Source organism: Neovison vison, chromosome 1 (genome assembly GCF_020171115.1).
Source record: "Neovison vison isolate M4711 chromosome 1, ASM_NN_V1, whole genome shotgun sequence".
Classification (NCBI taxonomy): domain Eukaryota; kingdom Metazoa; phylum Chordata; class Mammalia; order Carnivora; family Mustelidae; genus Neogale; species Neogale vison.
In genome coordinates, this window is record NC_058091.1 from 226,245,951 (window position 1) to 226,263,295 (window position 17,345).

The 17,345-nt window shown below is 43.3% G+C and overlaps 2 long non-coding RNA genes across 3 annotated transcripts in view; both read right to left on the bottom strand.

Moving 5' to 3' along the window:
• Window positions 1-478: 478 nt before the first annotated feature.
• Window positions 479-13,110, bottom strand: LOC122889179. The gene is made up of 3 exons (XR_006380836.1): window positions 12,991-13,110; window positions 12,495-12,642; window positions 479-2,902 (listed from the first exon to the last, which is right to left on the bottom strand). It is a non-coding gene; the product is annotated as an uncharacterized LOC122889179 (long non-coding RNA).
• A 599-nt stretch (window positions 13,111-13,709) lies between these two features.
• Window positions 13,710-17,345, bottom strand: part of LOC122889209 — a 96,096-nt gene continuing 92,460 nt past the window's right edge. Inside the window, exon 5 of one of the 2 annotated variants that reach the window (XR_006380847.1) lies at window positions 13,710-13,749. This is a non-coding gene — a long non-coding RNA (uncharacterized LOC122889209). The remainder of the gene's footprint in view (window positions 13,750-17,345) is intronic. The other variant, XR_006380846.1, reaches the window with a different exon arrangement.

Sequence of the window (17,345 nt, forward strand, 5' to 3'; positions counted from 1 at the left end):
TTTCAAAAACTTGATCATACTTTTCTGTGGCCTGCTTTTTTTTCTTGATATGTTATAAATACCTTTCAATTCGAACTAATAGACACCAATTTTACTAATTTAACGGCTACAGGATGGTATGGAGGTAGTTTACCTCATTTGATTTATCTTCTGTTGTTTGACATTTAGGCTTTTCCGGTTTGCTTGTACACAGATCTTTACATATTTACCTGGGATCTATTCATTCAACTGGGATGAATTTCTGCAGGTCATAGAGTTAAACCTTTAAATAAATATAAATATATATATCGACAATTTGCCCTCCAGAAAGGTGGTTTTATTTTGCATTGTCATGGGTAGTGTATGACAGTGTCAAATAACCCATCTAGTACAACTCAGGTTTTTCTTTATATGATAGTGTTACAGAACCTGGACTGGATCCTGGCGGAAGAACCAAGCAGCACTCAGAGACTTTGGAGGATCAGAGGTTTATTTAACACCGGGGGGCGGGGGGGAAGGCTCAGACGACGTTGTTCTCCAAAGGTCTGCGCCCCGAGCACAAGCAGGGAGGGGAATTTATGCCCTTCTGCTTCTGCATACCTGGTACTTTTGGCGCGCGGGAAATGGGATAGGAAAGAAGAACCTGGAAGGGCTTTGAGACAGGGACTGGAATTCCCTTGCTGATTTGGTGAGCCATCTTAGAGTACAGTTTTTCCCTATCAATAGATGGAAAGAGGTATCTGGTTCCATTTGTATTCTTTGGTTACTTGTAAGGTTGAAAATGCTTTCATATGTTGAAAGGTCCCTTCTCATTTTGTAAATTCCCAGATCACGTTCTTTGTCCACTCTTCTATAGTAAGGACATTGACCCTTTGTTATGTACATCTTCAGTCTTGCAAACGCTTTTCCCAGTCTGAATTTGGCTTTCAAACTTTCCCAGGGTGGTTTTTTTTTTGTTTTTTGTTTTTTTGTTTTCTGTTTTTTTTCTGGATATTTTTGTGTGCTAGTTTTTAATAAATAAATGTTAAAGTCAGTTTTGAATACCTTTCAAAAAATAAATCCATTTGGGAGATTTGGGAGACTGATAGAGATTTTGCCAATTTCTGCAAACAGTTTTTAAAATGTTCAGTGTAGACTCTGGACAATGGAAGCTCCTTTGGCCCCTCTGTCATTCACTGAATGCCTCCCTGTGAGAAGTACTAAGCTAACCCTCGTTGGGGCTACACCTGATCTCTGTCTTCAGATCTACGCAGAACAAACTAGCAATACAACTCCTCACAGCTGACCACGAGTAAACCCCAGAGGCTAGGACACCAGTAGCTCTGGAGTTGAGAGTCTGACAAACTGGTTGTTGAGAGGAACTTGGGGGAAGAAGTGTGGTTGTTGGCGAGCCAGTTGGTTTGCTTCAGTGGCATGACTGGTTTAACTTGGGGATTTTGTAGATGAGTGTGCCACCTTCAATTATAACCTGTGTCTCCTTCAGGGTATGTATCTATTCTGATCCAGTAATGGATTCTCCCTTGGAGCAGAGTGCGGACTTGGTCTTACTGATCCTGGCCATCAGGACATTTTCTTCCCTGAAACAAAAGCAATGACCTGATCTAAGGTACTTTACTAGGGAGAACGCCTGCCGACCTCTAAGATTTCCATCAAAATCCAAGGTGTAAGCTGACCGCATCCTTTACAGGCGTGCGGATCAGCCAGCTGGCAAGTCCTGGCCACCACTCTTGCCAGGCAATCAGCCAACAGCACAGCACTCCGAGCAAGATTCATTCCCACTGCAACATTTATTCTTTTTTTTTGAGGTGTTAGCTGCATTCTGTTAATTGGGACCTTTCAGGCACCTTTGAAATGTCCGTTCTCCCATCAATCTGGTGAAAATTTATAATCCTGTCACATGGGTTTCCAGCAAGAAATCCGTAAAAAGAGTGAGGGTGATTTTTTTTCCCCCTTTACCTAATTCAGCGTAGCAGAAATGAGGCAGGGGAACTGTCAGTCATTTCTAAGAATGCCAGTTTTCACTGCTTGACGATCTTAAATGTAAAATTTCAGCTATTTGATGATATGCCTGAGCGTAGCCCATCCCCCAGATCCAATGATAAGTGTTGAACAGCAGGTTTGGGGCCCTTTGCTTAGGCATGATAATTTAGGGAAATAGTTAGCTCATCAAAATTGGCTGGGTGCCCTGTTTTCATATTATCCAGACAGAAGTCACTGAACCACAACTTTGCTGCTTAGAAACAGGCAGTAAACGGGAGGGAGTGGGGAACTATGAATAGTTAGCCAGTTACCATATCCAACCACGAAGTGCACTTTACACTCAAGGATAAACTGACACATGTTAAGTTATGCCCACAGTTATGTCTTCCAGAGCATTCTGAAGACCTGCTGGCTGAACTCTGGTCTTTTCCAGCCAGCTTATCTGAACCAAGACCAAGGACACCCAGAACCAGAGGTTCTTCGCATGTGAAAGAGAGTACCAACCGATGGCTTCTAAGTTCTCAAGCTCCATGTTCTGAGGACTTGGTTGAAGAGCCACATTCATCATGTCTCCATTCAGGTAGACTCTGCTTTTAGAATGTCGTTCTTTAAAACAAGAACCATGCAATTCACGAAGCAATGACTATTTCTTGGTCTCCGCATGTGGTTCAGCAGAGCACACCCTCGGTCTCACCTTAAGAAGTTCACATGCTCACAGTGGGTGAATAAAGGCAGGGCACAGCTATCCATTGGCTGAGATAAGAAAGGCGCAGAGGACTGTGGGGTTTGGAAAATCACAGGTGTGACCCTGTCCACTTCCTTTGTTCGCAGACTGACTCCATGCGAGCTGGCTGGAGACTGCAAGTGGGTTTCACGGAGCAGCGGCATTTGCTGAGAACCTTGCACAAATGTGAGATTTCCAAGAGATGAAACTGAGGGAATTCTAGGCAGAGAGAATAGAATAAACACAGATGCAGACACAAGGAAGTTCGGACAATATTTAAAGAATTCCTGAACTCAAACACCTAGAGACAACAAATCCAATTTGTTTGCAATCCAGGTTAAGGTATTAATTTATCTTTTCTGCAAATATTTATTGACTACCCACTGCATAGGACATACCACACTTGGCGCTCTAAGACATCCAAAGATGACTCAGGAAGTTCAAATATAGTTTTGAGCTAGGATTTTAAATAATAAAAGAAATATACCCATACTTTGTATAAAATATGGAAGACAGAAGAGGACAAAGAGCTAAATTAAAAATCACCTACCTTATTTAAGTTTATAGACTTTGAAAGTAATGTCTCATCTAGCACACAGAAGCAAAGATATAAATTTGGATGAATACAGAAGCAATCACTGATTAGCTCAAAGCAACATTTAAATTGATCTTTCCAGTGAAAAGGCATTAGAAAAAGCAATCTAAAGAACACCTGTTTAGACGCACTAGAATCAACAATTAGGTTCTTCAGGGAATGAGGAGTTTTCAGCCGCCTTTACTCTGACGAGAAGCAATAGAGCTTAGCATTTTTATTACTGTAATCAAGAACATTTAAGGGGGCCAGAGGAAAATATTCACACCCACCTCTTAATCGTGAGGAGGAGGTAAGTCCCTTAAGCCACTCACTTAATTAAGCACAGACTGGGGTTGGGGGAGGGGATCCTCTGTAGGATTCTCTGTGTGACTCTTCCTCAGAATCTGGGCTCTAGACTTTAGAGTAAAAGAAAAAAAAAAATACAACATTTCCCCTTCTGGACCCAAGGAGACCCAGGCATTGAATGTGACTGGCGGAGACGTGGACGAGGCCAGCTAAGTGCCTCCATATGGCCTGGGGGGGAGTGGGGTGAGGTGCCATGACGCCAGGGAGCGGCATTCGCAGACCATGATGGTGGGCGCATCTAGTGGGAAAGCGTGGCTTTACTCCTTCCTGATCCCTCTTCCAATGCCTTCCTAATGGGAACCGTAATAGTAACAACAGCTAGCATCTATTTAGCAGTATGTGCCAGATTCCATGCATTTTCCATGCAAAATCCCATTGAATCCTTTCAACCACTCCATGAGCAGGTGATACAAATAACCCCATTTTGTAGACACTAGAGTGATCACCCAATAAATGTATTATCCCAGCTGGGGCATGTTTTGAGAACAAAAGGAGGTGCTGTTCCTACTGATAGAGCGACCACAGATAGAGCTACTATAGAGCGACCACAGATGTAAACCAGGACTGACCCGGGTGAAACAGAGCCTGGGGTCCCCCTGCAGACAAGGCTGCTCAAGTGCAGAGTCAAGGCCAAGGATACTTGGCAGTGTTAACCTCAGAATGTTCCCACCGAACAGCTTTCATCTTTGTGCCGGGCCTTCCTGAGCGTCAGTGTTTTTATCTGTAAAATGGGGGTGATAAAACGACTCCACACTGTTATGGAAGGATTTAACCAGGGTAAAATACCTACATTTTGGATAAGAGCTCAAAGCACAAACCACTAGAAACCTCAGGTCCCTCTCTAGTCCCCTGGAGAGTCCAGCCTCTGTGTCAGCTCAGGCAGGGTCCATCCCTTCTTTGGCCCTCAGCTGGTTCATGCATGTAAGAATGGGGTTGGGTTGAGGGCAAAACACCCCTTTCCACTCGGACATTCCTTCGTTCTCTGAGTCCTCTGGAGTTCCTCTATGCTCACCCACATGCGGTGAGAGTAATGCCCCCCTCTCTTCTGCTTTTAGTTCAGACAACTGAGTCCTTTTGCTTATGCTTACTCTCATTCTTTAGTACTTTCCCTAGGTGGTGGAAATGGTGAACCTGGAAGACCTTTCTCTCCACTCTTCTTTCCACTACTTTCTGCTTGGGCCAGAGCTCATGCTGTGGCTCCCTTTTGTGTCAGAAACACCAGGGAACAAGCTGGCAGGCTGGTCAGGGAATCCCATTGGATCACACTGAGGACCTTGCCCTTTCTTGGAGCCACAAAATATCTGTATGAGAAAAAATAGGCTACAAATTGCATTCGAAGTTCACATTTTCAAATACCAATGTTTGGACTATTTTTTCTAAGAACAAACACTGGAATTTCATTGAGAATGAAGCACAGAAATGGATCAAAGGCGGTGGGCAGTGGAAGGAAGAGGTTCTTCGCAACCACCACAAACCCTCAGGGCAGGGTGGCCTCCAGAAGAGGCAAGGACACTGGGGCATGACTTTTCCTTTCCTCCCGCCCGCCCTCCCTCTCTTCCATACCTTAAAGATATGGAGCACCAACCCTGTTACTCTCAGGAGATGTGCTAGGCTCTGAGAGTTGGAGTCATTGAAAAATAGACACGGTCTCTCCCTTCATAGAGCTTCCACTCTCAGGAGGAGAGATAGGTAAATCTAATTACCACAGGAAAATGTGTCAGAGAGGGTCCCCAAGAAGCACTATGGAGGAGAAAAACGTGGGCCTCTAGTGAGGTCTGACCCAGTTAAGAAGGCCGGGCGAGTTCTCCCTGAGGAAGTGGGGAGGCTCCTGCGGAGACGGGAAAGATGAGTCGGCATTCCGGGCAGAGGAAGCAGCTTGTGCAGAGGCCCTGAGGTGAGAGGAAGCTGCAAGGGTTTGAAGAACTGAAAGAAGGTCAGAGTGTCTGGAGCTCTGAGAACAGGGGGATGGGGTACAGGATGGGGCTGGAGAGGGACAAAGGGTGTGTAGGCCTCTTTCAGCATTTAGGATTTCCCTACAAGCCACGGGGAATTTCTCCAAGTGTTTTCAGCAGTAAGTTGAAGGGTCAGAATTTATTTGAAGATGATTGCTCCAGGTTGAAATGAGTCAAGAAAGGAAGCGAGGGAATAAGGAAATAAGGAATCATGATAGCTAATGTTTATGGAACATGTTTTATGACGGACCAAGTATTGGTCTATGAACTTTATACACAGCTCATCTAATCCTCACACAGCTCTATGGGCCAGATGCTACTATCCCCGCTTTTCACAGAAGAGGAGATTAAGACACAGAAAAATTGGGCTGGCATTGGTTAGCTAGAAAGTCCCGGAACCAGGCTGTGACCAGGTGGTCCATCTCCAGATCCCATGGCTCAGCACTCAGTTCCGACAGCACAGACACTCCTTCCTGCCCTGAGGCCGGCTGGAGGCCAGGCAGTCGCAGAGGGCTTGTACCTGGCTAGTGGCTGTGGACGAACAGACCCTACAGCTATTAAGTGGCAAGAAATGAAAAGACTCAGGCTGGTGTTTGAAGTGAAGAGAATCCCAGCTTTATGTGTGGGTAAGATGAGAAGGGTTCCAGCAGAGGGGGCTCCTGAGGGGCCCGATTGGAGGTGGGGAGCTTGGGCGGATTGTGGGGCCCTCCTTACAGTTCTGGAAACCCAGTGTGAGCATTCATGCTCTCTTGCCTTCTTTTCCTCTTATTGGGAATTCCGTGCGGTCTCTTAAGACCGAACTACTTTGGTTCTCTTTTAAAAGCTAGGCCTCCACCATTTCCTTCCTTTCCACCACTTTCCTTCATTTATTCAACCTGGTATTTAAATTCTTTCAGTTGCTAAAAGGTTTGCTTTCACTCAGACTGCATTCCTAGAAATTCTTTCTGAATTTTGCTTGGAATCCCATACTCCTTGATTCCATCCCCCCCTTCTCAGAATTAATCTGAGCAAACAGGCATGTCTTCTAGCTTCCAGACACTTTGTCTTCTGCCAAAGATTGACACTTCTAATTCTGACACTGGTCATCTTTGAGCCTCTGAACGTGTACACTGTCTTATCTCAACAGTGCACTTCGGGTATCTTTGTGTTAAAATTTAAGCAATACGATCTGTTCTTATGTACAGCTGCCACTAAACTACATTTTTAAATACACAGTTCCTACTCTCTTGCCTCAAGATTATTTTTGGAAAACTTGCTAAAACACAATCTTCTCACAGATTTTTAGTTCAGACTACTGGACTACACAAACCAACTTGGCAGAGCTGTTCTCTGATACACATATGTGCATTTACACACACACACACACACACACAGAGTTTTTAAAAGAAAGATGAAGGGATGCAGTATGGCAAAATTACCATAAATTCTAAAATCTATCACCAGACAACAGTTCTAACAAATTAGTTAGAATTACAATTCTAACTCTGTAGGGTACCTTTGGCTAAACTCTCTCTCCCCTAATGATTCCACAAAAGCAGCAAAATTCTATTTAGGGTTCTTTGTTAAAATGCTTTGGGAAGTGGGGGTTGATCACGCATTCAACTGTTCCTGCAGTGGTTCCTGGGCACTTACTAGTACCAGAGACTATGGTAGGGGTCATAGTGATACACTGCGGGTGTGTGTGTGTGTGTGTGTGTGTGTGTGTCATAAATTCCATCTTAAATTTCAATCTTATTGGAAGAGTTGGACTAAAGAAACAATCAAATTTGGAGTTCCTGGAGGAAGAGAGCTGTAAGCCAAGACCTGAAGGATGGTAGAAGTTATCCCACTGACGAGAACAAGGAAAGAGGCAGAGGGAATGCCATAGTCAAAGACTCAGAGTAAGCAAGAATGGTGGGTTTTAAAAAACTATGAAGTCCAATAGGGCCGGGTCTTAGAAGGCAAGAGGGGTGTTGGTGAATGAGACCAGGTCCCAAAGGGTCTTGTAATCATGTTAAGGAATCTGGAATTTAGCATGAGGGTAGGGGGAAACCCTTGAAAGGGTTATAGCAGGGAGTGTGGAGAATCGAATGAGGAGAAGATGTTGCAATGACCCAGAGAAAATGGTGGCCTGAACTGGGATAGTAGCTGAGGGGAAGATTCGAAGGATAACTGCAAGGTTGGCCATAGGGGAGGGGTAAGGTGACAGGTCAACTCCCAAGTCTGTAGTTTGGCCAAGTGAATGGACGACAGAGTTGTCCAGTGAGAGAGAGAGAGCACAGGGTAGGGGAGGGGATGGGGGTATGGGGTGGTATCAGACAGGTTTCTACCAGCAAGTCAGTTACTTCATTAGCTGGTTAGCTATTGAGGGATCTGGACTAGATATAGAGACATGGTAACTGAAGCTAGCTGAAGGAGCAGATGAGAATGTTCAAGAAGAGGTGTCCAGTGATTTCAGCAACATGAAAGTCACTGTGATTTTGGAGGGGCAAGTTCAAGGAGGGTGGTAGAGACAGAAGGCAGACTGCAGAGCAAACATAGGGAGAGGAGCTGGTAATAGGGACAGTGTAGACACCTCTTTCAAGAAGTTTAATGAAAAAGAGGAAAAGAGAGTCTGGGGCAGCTGCTGGGTGGTAGTTTTAGATCTGGGAGACTCTGGCTAATTTAAATATCAATGCTAAAAATTCAGGAGGGACAAGGGGCTGAGAGCTGAACAAAGAGAGGCCAAGTCCTAGGGGATGTTGGGGATGGCATCCAGAGACTGGGGAAGGTAAAGAAAGTAGAAAGGCAAGTGTGGGAGAGGAAAGAGCAAAGGCTTGGTTGTGGGGATGGGTTGAAGATGTTCTCACTGAGGTTTCTATTTCTCTGTTAGTGCAAGGCAAGAATATCTGTTAAGAATGAACTTACTCTTTTCCTCCCAGTTAAAAAAATCCAGAGTAAAACAGGATTTCATTTTTTTACCTATCAGATTGGCCAAAATAAAAATATTCACTAAATCCACCCCACTATGAAGGATACCTTCTTTAATCTACTTCTTTTGCCCATGGGAGAGTGTCTACTAGGGAAAATGTGTAGCTGTGAACTTGCACTCTCTTCACGTCCCAGACGGTTCATTTTACTACTGATCAAGGTGAATGGCCACAGGGTCCTAGAGGGAGCCTTACTTTTGGGTGTGTCTCCAAGGGTGTTGCCAGATGAGATTAGCATTGGAATTGGTAGGCTAAGTAATGTAGATTGTCTTCCCCAATTTGAGTGGTCATCATCTAATACCGTGAGGGCCTAAATAGAACAAAACACGCAGAGGAAGGAGGAACTCGCCTGCGGGTTTGTCTTGCCTCACTGCTTGAGCTGACGTGTGTCATCTTCTCCTGTCCCGGGACTGAGATTTACACCATCAGCCGCTCCCCGCCCCGTTCTCCCCCAGGTTCTCAGGCCTTCATATTTGGCTGAATTGCGCCACTGGATTTCCTGTGTCTCCAGCTTAGACAACATATCTCAAGACTTCTCAGTCTCCATAATCATGCAACCAATTCCTCATAATAAATCTGTTTGTCTATATAGATCCTATTGTTCTGTTTCTTTGGAGAACGCTGACTAATATAATGTCCTTGCCCATTTTTCTACCAGGTAGTTGGTCTTTTCCCTATTGATTTTTAAGAATGGAGAAGATTTGAAGTAGGCTTCACAGAAGAGAGAAAAGAGCTGAAGAGGGTTGGTGTTCAGGGCAGCCGCCAGGCTCCTCCCACGCTGCTTCCGGAGTCCTGAGCTGAGTTCAGAGCTCTGCAGGCCTCCTCCAATTGAATAGATTTTCACTGAACTGCCTGTTTGCAGCCCTGGCCTGTGATTTCTTTCTCCTACAGGTTTACAATTCCCTGAGGCCATTGCTGACCAACAGGCCTTCGGTCAGAGTAGGAAGGAAGAAAGGCCCTATTCTTTGAGTTCCCTGTGGGAAGGTGGGAGAAGCTTGGAAAGCCTGAATAAGCTCCAGGAATGGACTTAGGGGCCTCCTTGCTGGATCTTGGGTTTTACTCTGGGAACCAGTTTCTCCTACTTGATCTAAAGTCCAGACTCCGAATGAGCCAACCCATGTCAGCTCTGCTGGACACTGTCCTTCTGGACGCCACTCTTGATGCTGCCTACCCCTAACTGGGTGCCTTCATAGGTCCAGTGATAGAGGCTTTCTTTGTGCACACATAGTCCTGGGCCCGAGGGCCACACAGCAGAGGACTGAGGAGGCTGAGGATGAAGGGTGGGTGGGACCAGCTTCCTCAGCTGGTAGCTGTCTCCCTCCCACCCTTTTGCATTTTTCAGAGTTCCACAGACGGAGTTCAGAGCCTGGGGAGTGCAGAGGGGCCAAGTTATGGAAAAGGAAATGGAAGACCTAGCAAGTCTCCTTTCCTGGCGCAGAACTTTGAGCTTCCGGCTACTCATGAAACCTCAAAGTTGTGTGCATTGTTTTATTTTATTTTATTTTATTTTTTTTGTGTGTGTGCATTGTTTTATAAGGTGTCATCACAACATTCAAATCATGCAGCTAAAAATGGCCTAAGTAATAAAAGGATAAAAACACATTTCAATCATTTATTAGCACACAGGATGTGCCAGGTGCTGTGCTAAAAGCCTTTACATACATTGGCCCTTAAACAACCCTGCAAGAGAGTGACCATTACTATCCCCATTTTACAGATGACAAAAGTGAGGCTTAGGGCTGCTAAGTGAATCTCCCTAAATAACACAAGTAAGTGGCAAAGCAGGCATTTGAACTTGGCGCTAACATGGAAACTCGTAAGCCCAGCATTAGGCTCCAGTATCGGAAGTCCTGTTGGTGCCCCATCAGTGCAGCTGTGGCCGGGGAGGCCCTGACTGACTGGCAAGTATTTGACGTTGTTCAGTGCTCTGCAGATTCTGGTTTTCCTGAGTCCTACCTAAGAGTTCTGACCCAGGAAACTCAGACCCATCCCAAGGTTTCACAAACAGACCCACCTTATTAAACAGACACTTTTCCTGAGCCACCTGAGTGAGCCTCTCTTGTCTGGTGACCAGATGAAGGATGTGCCCTGGGTGGACGATGGCTCCACCCACTGCAATAATTATGAAAAGGGACATTCACATCTTGGTTCCTAATATTCAAATGCATTGGAAAGGCTAGCATTTTTCAGCTAAACTTTCATTACCATTGCTTTTATTTTTTTTTTTTTTTTTTTTTTTAAAGATTTTATTTATTTATTTGACAGAGCGAGATCACAAGCAGGCAGAGAGAGAGGAGGAAGCAGGCTCCCTGCTGAGCAGAGAGCCCGATGTGGGCCTCGATCCCAGGACCCTGAGATCATGACCTGAGCCGAAGGCAGCGGCTTAACCACTGAGCCACCCAGGCGCCCATTACCATTGCTTTTAGATTCCACTTCTTTAATTAAAAATACTTTCTTGCCCCCACCTCCTATCTAACCCTTTTGCTTGTTGAGTGGAAGTTTTTTTTTTTTTTTTTTTTTTAAGATTTTATTTATTTATTTGACAGGCAGAGATTACAAGTAGGCAGAGAGGGAGGTGGGGGTGGGGAAGCAGGCTCCCTGCTGAGCAAAGAGCCCGATTCGGGACTCAATCCCAGGACCCTGGGATCATGACCTGAGCCAAAGACAGAGGCTTTATTTTATTTTATTTTTATTTTTTTAACATTTTATTTATTTGACAGATAGAGATCACAAGTAGGCAGAGAGGCAGTCAGAGAGAGAGAGGAGGAAGCAGGCTCCCCGCTGAGCAGAGAGCCCGATGTGGGGCTCAATCCCAGGACCCTGGGACCATGACCTGAGCCGAAAGCAGAGGCTTAACCCACTGAGCCACCCAGGCACCCCGTGAGTGGAGGTTTAAGCTTGGAATCCCAGCATTCATGGGGCTTTGACTTCAAGCTAACAGATGCTGGGATGCAGTCCCGTTTCTAGAATCCAGAGGGGCGTGTTATTTTCTTTTTTGACCCTCTTGATGGCTGAAGGTGCTAACCATGTCACTATGTAGCAACTGAAAAGGAAATTGAGAACAAAGGAAAAAAAAAAATGACCCACCCCTCAACCCACTGTTTAAAAGGACAAGCATGGGGCGCCTGGGTGGCTCAGTGGGTTAAGCCTCTGCCTTCGGCTCAGGTCACGATCCTAGGGTCCTGGGATCGAGCCCCGCATCGGGCTCTCTGCTCAGCGGGGAGCCTGCTTCCCTCTCTGTCTCTGCCTGCCTCTCTGCCTACTTGTGATCTCTCTCTCTGTCCAATAAAATAAATAAAATCTTAAAAAAAAAAAAAAAGGAAAAGAAAAGGACAAGCATTCAAAACAGGTGGACTGTGGAATTTTTAAAAAACCTTTTACTTCATAAATCTTGTTAATGAGAAGTCTCACTGAAACTTTTTTTATTGTTTAGGTTGATGCTGATCTGAAAGGATCACCTTTCTTTGTAATATGCACTACTGTAAGGGACATTTATGAAGACTGAACCGCACAGAAAGGAGAAAATGCTCTTACCAGCAAATTATTCTAGTCGGTTAACTCCTCCAAAAGATTGACAATTTTGTTAAATTGTTCCAATATCTGCTTCCCCTTTGTCTCAAGAACCCAACATTTAGAAAATTCTTAAGCTACAAGTACTGCATGCTTTCTGAAATGCTAAAAATGCCAAAATAGTACTTTGATTTTCAATGCTCCCTCTCCACTGCAAGTCCCAAGTCATTATTATAAATGTCCTCAGGGTGGGGAGAAATGAAGGTTTTTTTCCACGGGTAGAAGAGGTGACTCCAATCATAATTTTTGGTTATTAATAAAGAAAAGTGCGGCCAACTGAAATGGCCCAAAATAAATTGTTGTTGAAACTAGCATTTTTAAAATTGGTATAGTTGGAATCTCAAAGGCTTAGAACTAATTTACAAAGGGTAAGTCACAGAGGAAGCTCAAAGAGGCCTCACCTTCCAGGCTGGCATCAAGGAGCACAGCTTGTCTTCCCCCTGGGTGGGTCCCTCTTTGAGCAGGACAACAGGGACTGCCTGTGTGGGGCTTCCAAGCTTGAGGAATATACTTCTTCAAGTCCTTTATTACTTTCTGGTTTTCTTTTCTCTTTCAAGGGGGGGTAGGTATACAGGGGCAAATGAGGAAGGGGAGGGGCAGAATGGAAAATATATTGCCAAGTTAGAGAGACTTGATGGCATAATATCCCAATGGATGTGAACTAAATTTAATTAGCAACTGTACCCAAAGAAGGTTACTGCAAGAGGAAAATTCCAATTTGTGGAGTGCCAGGACTACGGAGGTCAGTAGCAACTCCTCTCAAGTTCTAAGAGCTGTTCCTCTGGTTCTCTCCCCTTCCCCTCTGCCCCAGCCCATTCTTATTCTTAGGCTGCACTGTGATATGATGTAAAAGAAAGCTATGTCTAAAGAACACGTCCTCCCCAGGAAAGGCATTACCTTGTCTGTGATAGAGGAGCCAAGAGTGTCTTTGGAGATGTGGCCAAGTACAAATCTCAGCTGTCGTAGGTACAGGCTGTGTGATACAGTCATAGTACTTAACCTCTCTGTGTTTTAGAAGGCTCATCTGTGAAGTAAGGACAATGGAACCTACTGTGTATATTTTTGGGTGTGACTGTGAAAAAGTACATAAATGCAAGCCTTTGGAGTCACACTGCCCAGATTCTCATTTTTCCCTGATCATATTCCCACTGTGTGTTCTTATATAAGTAACTAACTTATATGTGTCTTCTATAAACATTTCTTCATAAGGTCTTTTAAAAATGAAATGAGGGGTGCCTGGGTGACTCAGTGGGTTAAAGCTTCTGCCTTCGGCTTGGATCATTCCTGGGACTGAGCCCCTTTTGGGCTCTCTGCTCAGCGGGGAGCCTGCTCCTCCACCCCTGCCTGCCTCTCTGCCTACTTGTGATCTCTTTCTGTCAAGTAAATAAATAAAATCTTTTTAAAAAATTAAATGAGATGTTGGTACGCCCCTTTGCAGATAAGTACCTGGCACAGAGTAAAATGCTTAATAAATATTAGCATTATTATTATTATTAAATAACATGTGTAAAGTGCCTAGGATTTAGCCAGGAAGGTAGTTCTATAAATGGTTAATTATACTTACTAGTTCGGGGGCACCTGGCTGGCTCACTCAGTAGAGCATGCAACTGTAGATCTCGGGGTCATGAGTTCTCACCATGTCAGCTGTAGAGATTACTAAAAAAAAAATAAATAAACTTAAATTATACCTTCTAGTTCAAAAGCTATAACTGGTACATTTTGATACATTCTCAGTTATTCAAGCTAAATACACAGGAACATCTTTCTGTACTTTTTAAACGTTGTATTGAAGTATGTAACATGCATATGGTAAAAGTGCAGACATCTCAAGTATAAATTTAATTATATATTAACCCATGACTTTAAAAGCAAGAAATTTCTCTGCTGAGTCTGTCAATTAGAAGAAAGATTCCTTTATCTAATTAACATGACAGTTTTAATCAGAGAAAGCCAGAAATGCAACACAGAAAAAAAAATATATATATATACCAACAAACAGCACACATTTCATTCACATAATTACCCACCATCCTCACACATATTTACAGATTCCTTGGATTCACTGGAACACTGGCAGTTGCCAAGCAGAGGTGACCATTTCTGAAAACTGCCTGTGAGTTTGACCTCTAGGGCACCTGGCTTAGAACCTTAAAAAAAATTTTTTTTAATTGATTATATCTTGCAGGAAGTTCAACAACTTCTCTTGAAAAACTGACAGACAGATGTTTTGCAGCTGAGTGAAGCAGAAACACCAATACTCCCTGGCTCTGAAAATTCTTTATTCTGAAAGAGCTGTCTGCATTTACCCATCACAAGCAAATGACAATTGCTCTTAGAGACTCCTATACCTAGCAGTCGACGTGTTTATTTTGACAGTGATTCTAAAGCTCATTCTGATTTCCAAAATATTCAAACGTGAAAAAGCAAGTGTCTTAAAATTGAGGAAACATCATTTTGATACTTTGCAACATACATTTCACCAACAGCAATACAGGTTTTCTATGTGTGAAAAACAAAAATAAAACTGTACCAGACACTGTGATTAGTACTCCACTTGGCTTCATATTTTGGGAGCTAAGTTGTACTAGGAGCAGGAGATTCAAAGGGACAAGTTCTGAGTATTTTCTCAAGGCAATTTATCTTTCATAATAATCATCATCATCTCTAAAGCACTATGCTATGTACATGATCTCCTCTAGTCTTTACAAAAGTTCTGTCCATTTAGTATTTTTATTTTTATTTACACACAATGAAACTGGGGCTGAAGGAGATCACTGTTTAAGCTAAATCATCTAGATGGAAGATCATGAATTTGAACCCAAGCCTGTCAGACTCCAATGCTTAGACCCCTTCAAGTCCACACAAGCTTCTGCAGTTGTAAACTGTTATATACATTTAGTGTACTCAGATTTCCAAAAATGACTCCAAAGATCTTTTGGGGATAGAAGGCATAGAAAGAGGGTAAGTATTTATATCCGTGTGTGTGTATGTGTGTGTGTACACACAAACACAACATTTCACTGGGGAATTTCCTTTCACTGAAGCCACATAAAGCATAAAAACCTCACTGCTGTACACAGCTGGACAGAAGAAGGTCAGACTGAATTAGTGAAAAGTATGAATTGTAAATTCATCTTAAATAACACGGATTTTCGTAATACCGTATGAAGTTCAAAATGGGTTCCCACCCATTGTCTTCTTTCACGTTCCTAAGAAGCCCCTGAACTAGGGAGACATGATATTATCAGCTTCATGTTACAGGCAAAAAAACAAGGCCTGGAAGAAGCTAGGTGCCTTGCCTATGGTCACAGAGCTATTCGGTGATAAACCCATAGCTCCCTCCTCTGCAGGGTGACCTAACAAATTCCTTCTGAATTACCAGATAATTATTGGATAAGGATGATATGTATTCTTATATTAATTATTCATATATGAGATTGCCTGAAGTGCTCAAAGATGTATTTCAAACATTCCCCTTGTAAGCTCATTTACATCGCTCTTCTGTACTACGTAGGAAGACAGAGTTTGCTAAATGAAGGAAAATTTCTGCCCAGATCCCAATCAAGTTATTATAAATTCCAAATTAATAGGGTCTAAATAAATAAGAGCTTATTATAGGGCTAAAAGCTAATAATGTTATTTGTTTCTGATATCTTTTCTCATTTGCTTCAGTTCCAATTGGAGTATTTTATCTACTGCCTACTTTCTTCTGTTTCCTCATTAGAGAAATAGGGCAAGGGAGGCACACGAGGTAAGAGTCACTCGTATACGAATTAAATTAATAACCTAAAATTATAGAAGGGGGCGGAGAAGCATCTTTTTGGTAATTTATCATAATGTTTAGTAACAGCAGTTCGCAGTAATGCAATAACTGATCTTCACTTCTCCTGAGTATGTGTTGCGTTTATCTGTTTATGCTTTACTTACACTTTTTCATTACTCCAATTGTTAAATTATTTAAACTTAGAAGACAACTTTTAACTTATTAACAGTAAGGCAGTCTTTTGAAATGAGAGTCATGCAAATAATTATTTCATTTTTTTATCCACATTTTTGGGAACCAAGTTTTTGGTTTTTTTTTTAAGATTTTATTTATTTATTTGAAACAGAGAGAGAGCACACAAGCAGGAGAGAGGCGGGCAGAAAGGCAGTTAGAGAAGCAGACTCCCTGCTGAGCAGGGAGCCCAATGCAGCGCCCTATCCCAGGACTCTGGGATCCTGACCTAAGCAGAAGGCAAAGCTTAACCAACTGAGCCACCCACGTTCCCCAGGAACCAAGATATTTTTTGTCGCTTACCCTGGGATTTATAGGCACTAAAAAGCTCAAGATCTTTTACCACCCGGGACAGGGAACTCAGCTTGAAGGACTGTGAGAACTTATCTCTCTAAAATAAACTTTATATAAAAGTCATTTGGGTAGAAATGTGGTTTTCCTCATGCTGGATTTCCTCACACTTCTGAAGGAGTCCTGAGGGATTAAGATGAGTGAGAGACAGACCCATAGCATGAAAGTCCCGGTGCTCTTAGAGCTATTTTTTCCATGATTAAAAAATAATGAATTTTTGTTTGCTAGGTGCAAGGAATAAACACTCCTGGATTCCCTCTGTTCTGTCGTTCTCCCTCTGGTCTACAAACACGCCACAAAAGCTTCTCTGTTCCTTCCCTCAATCGCATTTCTCATTCAGACGTCCTTCCTGTCTGGGACTCTATTTCTTACTTCCATTTGGTTCTTTCCTTTCCTGCATGGGCTTCTAAGTTTGTTTGTGTTCAGGTTTCTCACATTTTTTCTATTTTTGAATTTTTCTCTCTGCAGGACCATCTCTATGTCTCACTTCTTTATCACATTGCTCCCTTTTTTGTATCAGATATTATTCATCGTCTTTGTTTCTATTTATTTCTCTTTTTCTAGCTCTGATGTCCTTATCTCTACACCCCTTGTTTCCTCTCCTTGATTCTCCTGTTCCCATCTCGATGCCCTTTGACCAAACACCCCTTCCCTACCCCCGACTTAAAGCCACAAAAGAAGTGTTCCATCTAGCCTGGAAGAGAAAGGACAGAATAGCAAGAGAATAGAAAGATGGTGGACTGAACCTGGGAAGGGCACGTTTCGTCACACTAATGACTTCCCCATCCTCCCAGAGTCCCTGGGGCAGTCTCCTCCACTGCCTGCAAGTGTCGCAGCTAGAGACTGAGGCAACACAAAGGGAAGGAAGCAGGAGGAAGTCAAGGTGAGTGTTGGGGCAGCGACAACG